This window comes from Cricetulus griseus, chromosome 2, assembly GCF_003668045.3.
Source record: "Cricetulus griseus strain 17A/GY chromosome 2, alternate assembly CriGri-PICRH-1.0, whole genome shotgun sequence".
Lineage (NCBI taxonomy): Eukaryota > Metazoa > Chordata > Mammalia > Rodentia > Cricetidae > Cricetulus > Cricetulus griseus.
The window spans coordinates 75,496,628-75,511,286 of NC_048595.1; the positions used below are offsets into that span (position 1 = coordinate 75,496,628).

The following is a 14,659-nucleotide window of genomic DNA, read 5'->3' on the forward strand; positions in this document are numbered from 1 at the left end:
TCCTTTCCATTTCTTTAGAGTCTCAATGCTGGATGAACCAATACATACTTCCACCAGCAGTGTTTTAGGGTTTCTTTTTCACATACCCTTGCCAATATTCTCCACCCCTGACTTTGCTTATAGCAATTACCCTCAGGAGTATATATTAATGTCAAAAGTGGTGTTAAATTATGCTTCCCAGTGATCAATATAGGGAACATCTCTCAAACAGATGCTGGATGTATTTCAGTTCTTCTTTGAAACAATATCTTTCTGGGCTATATAATTTTTAAATTGGTAATTCTTTATAAATTTTAGATATTATTGTACATGTGTGTTGAAAACATTTTTCTAATTTTAGACTGCTTTTTAATTATGTTCATTGTGCAGAAACTTATTTTTAAACGAATGCCTCCATTCATTTACTTTGACCTATATACCCTCAGTTTTTGACATAATATCAAATGTGTCATCTGTAAAGTCAGTGTCTAAGGTACTCTGACTTTTTCCTTTTTGAGATTTGTCCTGATGAAGACATAAATGTAAGAATTTTATTCAAATTGAGTTAGTTGTGTGTGTGCTGCAAGAGCAGGGTCCTGTTTCATCCACCTACATGCAGACACTGAGCTGCTCAACACCAGTTATTAGAGAGACTGTTTTCTACCCACTGTGCCATCTGTGTTCATTTGTTGAAAGTGGGGTGACTTGATAGGTTTGGATTTTGTTTGTGGATTTTCTTTTTATCCACTGACCTACATCCATGTTTTTCTGCCAGTAGCATGTCAGTTTGATTACTATAGCTTTATAGTATAGTTGTGATACAGGAAAGGATTTATGATGACACCAGCATTGATTTATTTCTTAGTACTATTTTGGCCACCTGTGTTTTCTTATGTAATTTAGAACTGTTTTTTCAAAAAGTATTGTGAGAATTTTGACAAGAATTGCATTGTATAATTGTGTACATTGTATAATATTTTAATTGCATTGTATAATATTTTAGCTTAAATCTCTCTCTTTCTCTCTCTCTCTCTCTCTCTCTCTCTCTCTCTCTCTCTCTCTCTCTGTGTGTGTGTGTGTGTGTGTGTGTGTGTGTGTGTGTGTGTGTGTGTGTGTGTGTGCTTTTGTGCATAGATATGCATGTTAGGTACTAGTGTCCTCACTTCAAAGATGATCTAGAAAATCATCTTTTAGGTATATATCCAGAGATAAATAAACCATCACCTCTTAATCATGTCTGCATGCCTATGTTCACTGTGGCATTGTTTACAATAGTCAATACACAGAGCCAACCTAAATGCCAGGTAACAGATATATAAACATTGTTCTGTGTTTAAATAAAAGCTCTTGCTATTCACTCCAACACGGGAAGACATGAAGCATAACATGCTTAGTTAAATAGGACAAATCAGAATGCTCAATGTGTCTCATTTAAATGTGGAATCACAGATAAATAGGTGGCATATGCCTATAACTTAAAGCCATTATGGAAATAGAGACTAGAATATCATGTGTTTCTGCCTAAACTAAAAAAAAAAAAACATAGCCAAAAATCATTTTTAACAGAATATTTTTCAAAAAGAGAAAATAATTTTGAGCCAGGTAAGAAAGGGGAGGAGAAAGAGAGAACATTAGATTATGAGGGAAAGATGGGAATGGGTATAAAATAGCAGATACATAGGACAAGCAAGTCTGGATGTTCAAAGTGAGGATGCAGTTCATGAAACTGTGTTATTTTAGAGGCTTATATCAAGTAGGCTTAGTTACTCTTTTCACAAAAAAAGGAAAGCACCTGAGAGAAGGTAATTTGCTCACTGCTATAATATAATGATTTAAATATGCATATATGTGTATATTTATGATATATCATAAAATATAATTTTGTAAACATCAAATGTATCCAATAAAGTTTATTTTGATAAAGCACTAAACAGATCAGGATGCACCAGAAACAAACAAAAGCAAAATATTCTTTTCAGCTTCAAGCCTAGCAGAAAGCACGCAGCTTAGGCAGGTCAACAACTCTGTGGTAGACATTTTGCCCAGTGGACACAATGCTCTGGCTTTGATTCCCACCACTACAAAAATAAAGGAATCCCATGAAATTGTATGCATTTGGCATTGTCCGCTTTCCAGTATTTGTTTCCACAAGGCACATGCATAAATATACTGGAATGTTCAGCACAGTAAAGTCAATTAGTCAAAACAATTGTGTCTTCCTATACATGACCTGTTATGCTTTCTCCTCCTCCTCATTGTTGATTGGACAGGAAAGATTTTCATCAGCTTTACACTCAATTTGCTTCCCATTAAAAAATATGAACAGTTGACTTTAAATGAGCACTGACAGATAATCCTTGTGTGCATAAGAAATACCTATTGATTCTTCTAATTATCTTCCAAAGATTGTGAAATGCTCACTTGCCATGACCATGCTGTAAATAAGAAGACTATGGTTTAGGAACAAGTCTGGGTAGCCAGGCTCTTTGGCTGGTATCCTAGGCCAGTTCTAGAAATAATGCTCCCAGCCAGTCCACTCTGCTATTTCCATTCCTCATCTTACTGCTCTGAGATCATTTCAAACACATATCTCAGACTCACTGTGACATGGGTAGAACTGCAGAAGACAGACATTCATTTCTCTACTCTTTCAGCCCTCTCTGAACTGTTTCTCGGATTTCTCTAGAGCAGCAGGAAGTTTCTGTTCTACCTCAGAGTGTCTTTTCTTACTTTCTTCATAGAGCTGGCAAATGATACCATTTTTATAATCATTGATGAAGAAAAACCACTTGTGTATGGAAAAAATTGCTGCCCTGCCACAACTGCCACTTCTTTTCTATCACTCTTGTAATTTTAGGCTGTCATGACAGAAGTAGGCAAGTGGAATAATACTTAAATGTGAAACTTTCGCACATTTTTGCACTCTTAGAGTTCAAGACAACTCCAAGGTCAATTTTTGTCTACCCTTAATAACTACTTGGAACAGGAAGAGAAAGGATGAACAATGCATTTTCTTCCACACAGATAAACAAGAGTGTAGGTTCATGACTAATTTAACATTTTGTATTTGAGTGCTGCTTTCAGCATAATGATGACAGAAAGGGCTGCAGATTTATGTGAGGGCTTACATGGAGGTGGCATTTTAAGATGTGATGAGTAAAATGCCTTCAGTTCTTGGCCAAAACAATTATAATGAAATATTGGCCAATAATTCTTTGCTAACATACATAAAAAATGTACTTACAGAGAAAAGAAAACAGGCTTTGTCCAGCTTAAACCATGCAGCTCCACAAGCATATTCTTCCCACAGAAATGTGTTTATCAGAGGCTTGCAGCTTTTTAAGAACTCTATGACAAATAAACAACTCCTAATTTTGTATTATTATATTCTACTTACAAACTTTTTAAAAATCATACTCCTTTTTTTCTCCAACTTCAGAATCATTTCTCACAAATAAATGTAGAGCCATTCTCATGTCAACTTGATTTGCAACAGTTTCAACATCTTCAAAACACAGAAACCAATCAACTTCATATAGTCAAAGTACTATAAGAATGATGACCTGAGAAATGTTTATACTCACCAGGTGGCTAAAAGTTGAGGGAGACAAACCAGGCTGGGGAAACCCACAGAAAAAACTGACCTGAACAAGGGGGAGCTCATGGTCCCCAGACTGACAGCTGTGAAATGAGCATAGGACCAAACCAGGCCCCCTGAACATGGGTGTCAGTTAGGAGGCCTGGGTAGTCTATGGGACCTCAGGTAGTGGTTCAGTATTTATTCATAGGGTATGAATGGACTTTGGGAGCCCATTACCCATAAAGGGATACTCACTCAGCCTAGACACATGGGGGAGGGCCTAGGCCCTGCCTTAAATGATGTGACAGACTTCAATGATTCCTCATGGAAGGCCTCACTGCCCCTGCAGAGCAGAAAGGGGATGGGATGGGAGGTCGGTAGGGAGATGAGAGGATGGGAGGGAGAGAGAGCTGGGATTAATATGTAAAATAAGATTCTTTCTAATCTAAATTTTAAAAAAGTTGAGGTAGGCAGTGAACTCTCTATTATCTACACACACACACACACACACACACACACACACACACACACACACACACACTGAATACCTGTCATACACATGCATGCATGTATAAAATCTACATATTCTTAAGTCTGTGTCATTTACTGATCTTTGCTATAAAATAGCAATGCATTCACATTGGGTTAAGAAATTTTTCAGTCAGTCCCTGAGGACAGCTGATTATAGGTCTGACCTTTTGAGATTCTGTGGATTTCCCACTTAATCAGTATTGGAATGAGCTTTGCTAAGTGGGAGATAGGAGATTCCTATGGGAAAAGTGAATCCATTTAGAAAATAATGAGTCTCCCTTTGCCCCTCTCTTTCCATTTTGAGCTCTGTGGGTCATGCTAATAGTCTGGCTACACCAAAGCACAGCACCATCATATGCTGTTTGCCCTGTGCAGGAAAAGAGTCAGCTAGGAAAGGGAGTTCCAAATGGGAGTGACACAATGGTGTCACACATATTTTGCTTGTCCTTTTACTGAAGGAGAAGATGATTGATTACAGAAAGGTCCTTTTTTTTAAGCTCCAGCATCTCATCTTTTGACAGAATAATTGGATCCATGTTCCATGGGCAATCAGTCAGAATTGAGACTATCTCCATTTTGTCTTTTAATAGTCATACAATTGAAAGTTCAGATATAATATCACAAATTATCTTCTTTGGCTAATAGTACATTCTTCAGACCTACACCATTGGTATGTAAGTGATCCCAATTCCATCCTCAAAGAGCTGTAATTTTCTTCCTCAATCTTCATGAAACTGAACACCATAATAAATGTAATTAGACCATCAGGAAAAGACCAAATGGAGCCAGCGGTGAGACTCCTTCTAGGGAAGCAATCAGTGCACTAGGTCCCCAGGCCTGAAACACTTCTAACAAGGTTTGGGTCCTAGGGAATGTTAGTCTAGGGTTCTATTGCTACCCCCAAGAGGACTCTCCACCTACAATACACATCCTCATTACCTCTGCTGCAGAAGGGAAGAAAAGAACATTAGCTACTGTATTATATACATAATGAAGGAAACTAAGCTGCTAATATTTTGATCAACAGTGGCTCAATTGTTCACAAATGTCCTGAAGTATAAATATACTTTTCAACAGTATTTAAGAATTACATCTTTTGTTTTCATCACCAACTTTGGGGAAAAGCTCATTTCTGTCAAACAAAGGCACCTTCCAAGAGTGTGCTGAAGTGTTCCAAACAATATTGAAATAATATCCCTAAGATGTACATGTATATTCATGAAATTTCCATGCTCAGTTTCTGTAACCTTTAGACATATTTGCAGACTGAATACAGTCTGTTTGGTGCTTTTCTACTCCATGTGAACCGAAGAAAAATTTTATGAAGCAAAGTGTATGTTCTATTTACAGATCATGATGCACTTTATAAAAGTCCCAACAACAGACTAGTTTGAATAATAAAGTTCCTCACAACCAGTGGCAAACAAGTGTCTTCATATAAAATATACTTGGTATACTTGAACAAACATGCTTGAACAAATGTCTATCTATTTAAAATTATTTCAGTAATGGATTAGGTTATATTTGGTTATGTCTTGTGGGCTCTCTTGAAGAGATTCCAAGATACAAAATCTAAAACCCTAGGAAATTATTAGATCAAAATGGATGGTCCTTACAAACTTTATTGCATTAAGTGAATGAACACCCAAGAATAAAGGACCACAGACTATAATTTTTCTATTTTACATATAATTTACAAATGTATGGAAACAGAAACTAGTAAATCTAGGGATGGGGAACCTTGGGAGTGTTGGTGTGTGCTGATTAAAAGATACAGAATTTCTACAATTTGGTTATAGTCTAAATTCCAGTTTAGATAATTGCAACTAGTTAAAGTTTAGAAATAGAAAATGGAGACTTTGAGAAATAAGCAATTCATTATGTTTATAATGTATGCCATTCTGAATACCATGATGGAATTCTACACATTTCTGATTATATCAGTAAAATAGAAATCATCCTTTTATTCAGTGTCTAAGTTTTCTATGTTATAAACCTATTAGTTACCTAGTAGCCTTCTTAGTTCTGTGCTCAGTTGTCATGGTAGGTCACTGCATATGCTTAAGTAATCTGTATTTTACTAAGATTAGGTCTCCAAACTTAAGAGCAGTGATGTAGAGGAGATGCCGGGGAATAAAAGAGGGAAGACCTGATTACCTATGTAGCTCTGTAGAGCTATAGAGGAAATAGAAAACTCCAGTGGAGTATGATACTAAGGAGAGTTTCAGGTTCCACAAGGAGTCTTGGAATACACAAGGAGTCTTGGAGTGTCTTCCCTTCAAATAAGAGGTATTATTGGGTATGGAAATCTATTGAACATATACACTTAAGTTGACGCATTGCCTTGGTGAATTATAACTCAGTAAATTTGTTCCAAAACTAGAAGTTTTTTGTAGTAGTTTCTAGAAAATGAGATGTTTTAACTCTTAGTCAAAGTCTTCACACTGTGCTCCTTTCCCTTTGACAAGTACACTTTTAACATGAGATATTTCTCTTTCTTAAGATTTTGAATTTAACTGAATGACATTATTAGGGCTAATTCTAAGTCTTTCTCAATTTATTTTGGGGAAAATGTACAATAGAGAGCATGTTTTATCACAGACTTGGAGAACACAACACTGCCTGATATAGATATAACCACCTTCTCAAATATTATGACCAAAGTTAGGTACTGAGAAGAAATCATGAAATCTAGAAATCATATTAAGGAAAATTCTGAGTGGCATAACAGTATTTCGCTCGGTTCGAGGGGAACAGGATTTGTGGATGGCACATCTCTATCAATCTATCTATCATCTATTTATCTATCTACCTATAATCTATCTATTTCCATCTCTGTTTTCCCTTCCCATTCTTTTCTTTTAACTGTATCTATCAGTACATGGAAATTTCCAAGGGAGATTTATAAATCCAGCTAAGAAAGAAGATAAGGGCAGTTTTAAGCTGTATTAATATCACTATCAATACTGAAGACAACACAGAGCATGGTTAGATCAAAATTTTGTGATGTTCCATTTATCTCCAGCCTAGAAGGCAAAAAAGAACACAGAGTAATAAATACAATATAAAAGATAATAAATAGTATCATTTCTTAAAAGATTGAGGAAAAAGTTAAAAATAGAAAACTAATGATTAGTTTCCAATAGAGCACTGACACAATACATTTTATGTTAAACAAAGATCACTTGGCAAACATTCAGAATTGTGTATTAGAAGAGACAGAAATATAGACAGCAATGACTTGTAAGTTACTAAGAAATCCAGACACTGGGAAATGATTATTTATACCAGATTGTTACTGGTGGTTGATGGCTGCCGGGGAAGAAGTAACTTTTCTTTGATGGTGTCCACTAGAAGACTTCCCATGCCCTGGTGAATGCTCCTAAAACATGAGCACATTGACAACAATTAATGGAATCAAGCAATTAAAAATAAAAGAAAATAAATCAGGGGTGGTGGAGTAGATATAATTGAAGAGCCTAGCAGAGCCTAGGAGAACTCAAGGCAGTAAAAGGAAGATAGACGCTATCATGATACATTGTATATATTATGAAATTATGAAAGAATTTCCAAAATTTAAAGCCTTCAATACCCACTTAGTGAACTGTTCCTTTAACGAGAATCAATAGTTCTTTCTCTTTGAACAAGTTTTGGGTTGTAGTCTGCTACTCAGATATTAGATTCTTTGTTGCATTTCTTAGAAAACTTTTTCCTTCCTTTTACCCTAAGGTAATGTCTATTGTTGATGGTAAAGTATGCTCTTGAGAGGAAGAAAAAAATTAGGTCCTGTTTTTCTAGTGTAATCTGCTAGTCTGTGTCTCTTTATTGGGAAATTAAGAGTATTAATATTATGAATTATTATTAAATAATATGCATCGATACTGTCATTTTATTATTTTGTGTTCTTTTCTCAGACATCTCTTGATTAATTGTTGTGGAATTGTTTATGAATTCCCAGGCTCTTCATGAAGGTAACTAAATTTCTCTTTGGACAAAAATATTCCTTCTGATATCCTGTGTAGAACTGGCTTAGTAGTCAAAATTCCTTGAATATGCTTTGTCAATCAAAGTTGCCTATCTATGATTACTACTGATATTTTTGTTGGGTATCACAGAATAGGCTTAAATATGTGAACTTCAGAACTTGTAGAACAATCATTCCAAGCCTTCCTAGATTTCAAATTCTGCATTAGAAAAATCAGGCCTATATTGGTGACCTATCTTTGTATGAGAGTTATGCTTTCTTTCTTGCAACTTTCAATATCTCTCTTTGTTCTGTACATGTAGTGTCTTGAATATTATATTATCCTTTTAGATGAAATGACTCTGTATCAACCCAAAAGACTCTGTATCTTACTACAGAGATATTTGTTCATCCATATTCATTACTACTCTATTCACAATAGCCAGGAAATAAAAACAATAGAAGTATCCATAACTAACAGTGGATCATGAAGATGTGTAAATGCTACATAATGAAATATTATTCAGCTGTTAATAAAAAGAAATTATTCAAGTTGCAGCTAAATTGATAAACAAATAAAGCATTATTCTGATTTAGGTAAACCAGATACAGACACACAAGTTTTACATTCTTTAGATGTATGTATTCAAATTGGAATAACCACAGAGATCAGTAAACTAGTAAGTGGGAGGGAACTCTATGAGCAACAACGACTATCCTGGCAATGGTGGCATAAATGTTATGGGAATAACCAACCACTTTCTGACTGTATTTGATACCCAATATACAAGATGGGACCAATGCCTGCCACTGCTAACAGTGTTAAAAACCTGTGGCTAGAAAGGTCATGTTCCCTAGGGGATAAGCTACTACCACTACTATTCTGCTAAATGGACATACTATTAAACTGATATATTTAAGCCCTCATCATAGAAACTTCTTATTTCAGTAGATAGTGATTAATATGAACATATTCAACTTATCTACATTCAGAGAGTAAAAGACTATGGAGTTACAATTCCTAAATGTGACTTTTATATCATATTTTCTTTCCTAAGCCTCAACCATCACCACAAAAAAGTGGCAAACAAATTGTGAAATCCAGAAGTAGTGGTTGCATGCAAAGAAAGAGTATTTTCCAGATACAAGGGGAAAGTTGCACATATGTCAAACTTTCACTATTTGCAGATGATATGATGGTTTACATTAGTGACCTGAAAAACTCTACCAGGGAACTCATACAGCTGATAAGCACCTTCAGCAAAGTGGCAGAATACAAAATTACCTCAAAAAAAATATCAGTAGCCCTAATATAAACACACTGAGAAAGAAATCAGATAAACATCACCCTTTACAATAGCCACAAACAACATAAAATATCTTGGGGTAACACTAACCACACAAGTAAAAGAACTGTATAGTAAAAACTTTGAGACCTTAAAGAAAGAAATTAAAGAAGATACTAGAAAATGGAAAGATCTCATATGCTCTTGGATATGTAGGATCAACATACTAAAAATGGCAATCCTGCCAAAAGCAATTGACAGATTCAACTCAGTATCCATCAAAATCCCAACAAAATTCTACACAGACCTTGAATGATAGCTGGGAAACCAGCATGGGACTGATCCAGATTCCCTGGATGTGGGTGTCAGTGAGGAAACCTCGGAAATCTATGGGGCCCCTTGTAGTGGGTCAGTACTTATCCCTAGCTTAGGAATGGTCTTTGGGAGCCCACCCCACAGGGAGGGATAGACACAAGGGGGTAGGCCTAGGCCCTATCCCAAAGGAAATGGCAGAGTCTGAAGACCCTCTACAGAAGACTTCACCCTCCCTGGGGAGCAAAAAAGGTATGGGATAGGTAGGGTGTTAGTTGTGGGGCAGGGGAGGAGAAGAGGGGGAGGGACCTGGGATTGACATGTAAAATCATGTTTCTAATTAAAATAAAAAAATTAAAAGCAACAAAAATCAACTTTATATGGAGAAGCAAAAGAAATAGGATAGCCAAAACAACCCTGTACAATAAAGGAACTTCCTGAGGCATCATCATACCTGATTTCAAGCTCTATTATAGAGCCATAATCCTGAAAGCAGCTTGGTATTGGCACAAAAATTGACAGGTAGACCAATGTAATCAAACTGAAAACCCTGATATTAACCCACACACCTAAGAACCGGATTTTTAAGAAAGAAGCAAAGACTATACAATGGAAAATTAAAGCGTCTTCAATGAATGGTGCTGGCATAACTGGATGCTGCAGAAAACTGCAGACAAGTCCATATTTATCACCATGCACAAAAATGAAGTCCAAATGTATCAAAGACATCAACATAAATGTATCTACACTGAACTTCTTGGAAGAGAAAGTGGGAAGTAACCTTGAACGAATTGGTACAGCAGACTACTTCCTGACCATAGCAGCAGTAGCACAGACACTGATATCAACAATTATTAAATGGAACCTCCTGAAACTGAGAAAGGACACAGTCAGCAAGACAAAATGGCAGCTCACAGAATGGGAAAAGATACTCACCAACCCCACATCTGACAGAGGACTGATTTCCAAAATATATAAAGAACTCAAGAAGCTACTTACCAAAACACCGAATAATCCAATTAAAAAGTAGGGTACAGAACTAAATAGAGAATTCTCAATAGAGGAGTCTAAAATGGTGGATATACACTTAAGAAAGTGCTCAACATCCTTAGCCATGAGGGAAATGCAAATCAAAAAAACTCTGAGATACCATCTTGCTCCTATCAGAATGGCTAAAATCAAAAACACCAATGACAGTTTATGCTGGAGAGGATTTAGAAAAAGGTAAATATTCCTTCACTGCTGGTGGGAGTGCCAACTCTTACAGCCACTTTGGAAATCAGTATGGCAGCTCCTCGGGAAAATGGGAATCAGTCTACCAGAAGATGCAGCAATTCCACTCTTAGGTATATACCCAAAAGATGCACATTCATACAACAAGGACATCTGTTCAGCTATGCTCATAGCAGCATTATTTGTAATACCCAGAACCTGGAAGTAACCTAGATGCCCCTCAACTAAGGAATGGATGGAGAAAATGTGGTACATTTACCCAATGGACAATGGAGTACAACTCAGCGGGGAAAAAAAAAAACAAAAACAAAACAATGGAATCTTGAAATTTGCAGGCAAATGGATGACACTAGAAGAAACCATCCTGAGTGAGGTAACCTAGTCACAAAAAGACAAACATGGTATGTAGTCATTCGTATATGGATTTTACACAAGGATGACACCAACTGGCAATATAAGCTGATGGGGAATGTACTGTGTATGTTTATCTTATTGACTGTTAAATCAAATACTGTTTGGCCAATGAGACAGCAAGTTAGGCAGGACTAGGATTCAAAGAGGATTCTGGGAAATGTAGTAGAGAAGTGCTGATCCAGGCAGGAAGTGACATAGCAAGGAAACTCATATTTAAGCGAAGGAGAAACAGGAAGCGCCCTCTTTTCCCCTCCGCTCCTGCTCCAGTGACACGATGTGATCCACCGATTGGAGGGACACCAACAAGGCATCTGATAAGATAAGTCTGATAAAATATATAGATTTATGATAATTAAGACTGAGCTAGCAGATGAGAAGTCCAAGGCATTGGCCAAACAGCATTGTACCTAATACAAGTTTCTGTGTATTCATTTGGGACCTAACTCAGGCGGGCAGCTTGCTTAAAGCTCACACGTGGCGGTAGGGCTCAGGCAGCTTTTGGTGGAAAGATTTATCATAACAATAAGCAATAGTGGAGAGGCTACCTTAAATACTCTTCCTTGATAATGATATTGATGACTACCTTATATCCTAGAGCCTTCAACCAGTGGCTGATGTAAGCAGAGGCAGACACCCACAGCTAAACACTGAACTGAACTACTGGAACCCAGTTCAAATGGGTCAAGACTGAGCTGGTGATACCCACAGCAACAACTGACCTCAACAAGGGGGATTTCATAGACCCCAGACTGATGTCTGGGAAGTCAGCATGGGACTTATCCAGACACCATAAATGTGGGTGTCAATGAGGAGGCCTTGGCAATCTATGGAGCCTCTGGTAGTAGATCAGTATTTATCCCATGCATACAAATTGACTTTGGGAGCCCATTTCACACGGAGGGATGCTTTCTCAGCCTAGACACATGAGGGAGGGCCTAGGCCCTGCCCAGGATGATATGACAGACTTTGGGGAATCCCCTAGGGAGGGCCTTACCCTCCCTGTGGAGCAGGGGGGGATGATGTGAGGGGTTGGTGGGGGTGGGAGAGGAGGGGAGGGAGAGGGAGCTGGGATTGACATGTGAAGCAGGCCTGTTTCTAATTTAAACGAAAATAAAACAGAACAGGTGACTAGTGTCAGCATTTCAATTCAAATCATCTTTTAGGAATATTATGTACATTTCTCTTCTTTTAATGAGTCACTGGGGCTCTTATTTTTCACATAGTGTCACTGGGGGTGGGGGCCTATGACCACTCCGAAGATTACCCTGGAGGTAAGAGAGCTACAGACACTACAGCACTGAAATGGATTGAGAGAAATGCTGATTTGGGCCAGTCACTTGGTGTTTCTTGTAAGGCTATGGTTGGTCAAGTGTGTCTGCAAACTTCTAAGGAAACATTGGAATGGAGGGAAGGGCAAACACAGACGGTCTTGAGCCCCCTTGATGACATCTGGGAAAAGTCTGAGCAGCTAGTGGTGACTGGGGGCTCCAGGCATTGCCAACACATGCTTTACTTGGGCAGAGGCTTTCTGAAGGACCTAACACCAAACTTGATCTTGTTATCCAGATCCTCCTGGATTCTGAAAATTTAATTATATTTGGCCAGGTGTTAGGATTGGCAAGGTGCACAAGAGTCCCACCACCAGGTCAGCAATGAAAGCAATCTGTTTCCTCAGAGAGATGATACACCATCATGCCCCAAACATTGGATTGGGTGCGCTGCAGAAATTTGGTCACCAAACTGATCTGGTTCACTTTGAGCAAGAGGCAGTTGCAGGATTTCTCAAATACAGCCTTGGTAATCTGTTTAGGCTTAGTCACTCTTAAATTGTCCCCAACCACCTGGATGCCTTCATTAGCTGTGAACTTCAGCCAAGCGTCCCTGTCATTCTGATCAAAGAAGTCTTCAATGGAGACTACTGCATACTCCTGGATGAAGAAATTAAACAATGAATCAACTGGGAAGGCATCATGTACCTGCAGGGTGGCATCAGGAGACTTGAAGTACAGATATTTGCCTGACATGAAGAAATCAGAGGCACCCACATTCATGTAGATGATGACCTGTTCACAATAGCCAGCCTTCCAAAATGTGCTCTTCAGCAGTTCCAAGAATTCTTTGTTCTCTGGGATATTAATTACAAGCCTGCCTTTATCACCCACAGTAGTACCATCTTCCCTGTATTTTTCTCCAGTGACCTTTTTCTAGTTGTGATAAATAATCATTCCAATGTGCATGGCTTCCCAGAAACTGGAGGCATCCCCAGGGAGGATCATGATCTCTTGCATCATCAGCATAGGAACCCCTATTGATCTTCTTGGAAGCCAGGATTGCAAGATGACTTTGAGTTTGCCATCTAAGTCAGTGATATGGCAGTATGGGGACATGCCCTTTCCAAATTCACCAAATTTACAGACAATCAGGAACACTACCATGATGACACTTATACCAAATTTAGACTTATTTTCAGACCCATCCATCTCAATTATCAGTTTTTGACTTTCTGTTCCACAGCATTCAGTATCTTGCTAAGCAGAGCAGGTGAGGTAGTTTTATTGATGTGCTCACCCTTCCTGTGTACCTCATTTTATTATTTTCCTGGATTTCTAGAACCTCATAGATACCAGCAGAATCACTTCTTGGTACAGTAACTTGGAACAGATCATTTGAGGCACAGAGAACAACCTCAACAGGTGAATTCCCATGAAAATCAAAACTTTCTCCATCAAGGATCTTAAGAATAGACATGGTGAATTTCTTGCCAGTGGATTACCTAAAATCTATGCTCCCAACACATCTAAATGACATCAGTAATATTTTGGTAAATCATATGTTCTGATCTCATTTCAAATAATAACTCCTATTAGCAAGGCCACCTAGCAAAGCCCCACTCAAAGAATAAAGTTACCCATGGGAACTCTATGTAGTGATCCAGAACTGTAGTTTTTAAAAGACTAGGAGTTCATGGTCATAGTAAATATAGTAAATTAAGCTCCATGAGACACTACCTTAAAACAATAAGTAAATAAATAAACCATCAAAAACACGGGAAGGATATTTATATCTTCTCATGTGTTTCTGACCAAATAAAACAGTTACTAAGAAAACTTCCTTGTGGTTTTGGTACCACAAGGTCAGGATGTTTTATCAAAACAAAAGAAAGGAAACTAGAACAAACTGTAAAGAACATAAAGAAGTAGTAGTGTCCAGAAACTCCAGTTGTACACTAGAGTCAGACATGACCTCATGGTTTGAATTATCAAACAAGCCATTCAAAGCACCTATGGTTACTTTGTGGAGGAATCTTGCTGAAAGGGGAACAGTAGCCATCAGTGGATGAGGAAATTCAGAAGAAAAATT

At 37.7% G+C, this 14,659-nt stretch overlaps 1 pseudogene; it reads right to left on the reverse strand.

Annotated features, from left to right (window-relative positions):
- Positions 1-12,808: 12,808 nt before the first annotated feature.
- Positions 12,809-14,047, reverse strand: LOC100764980 (annotated as a pseudogene).
- Positions 14,048-14,659: the final 612 nt, after the last annotated feature.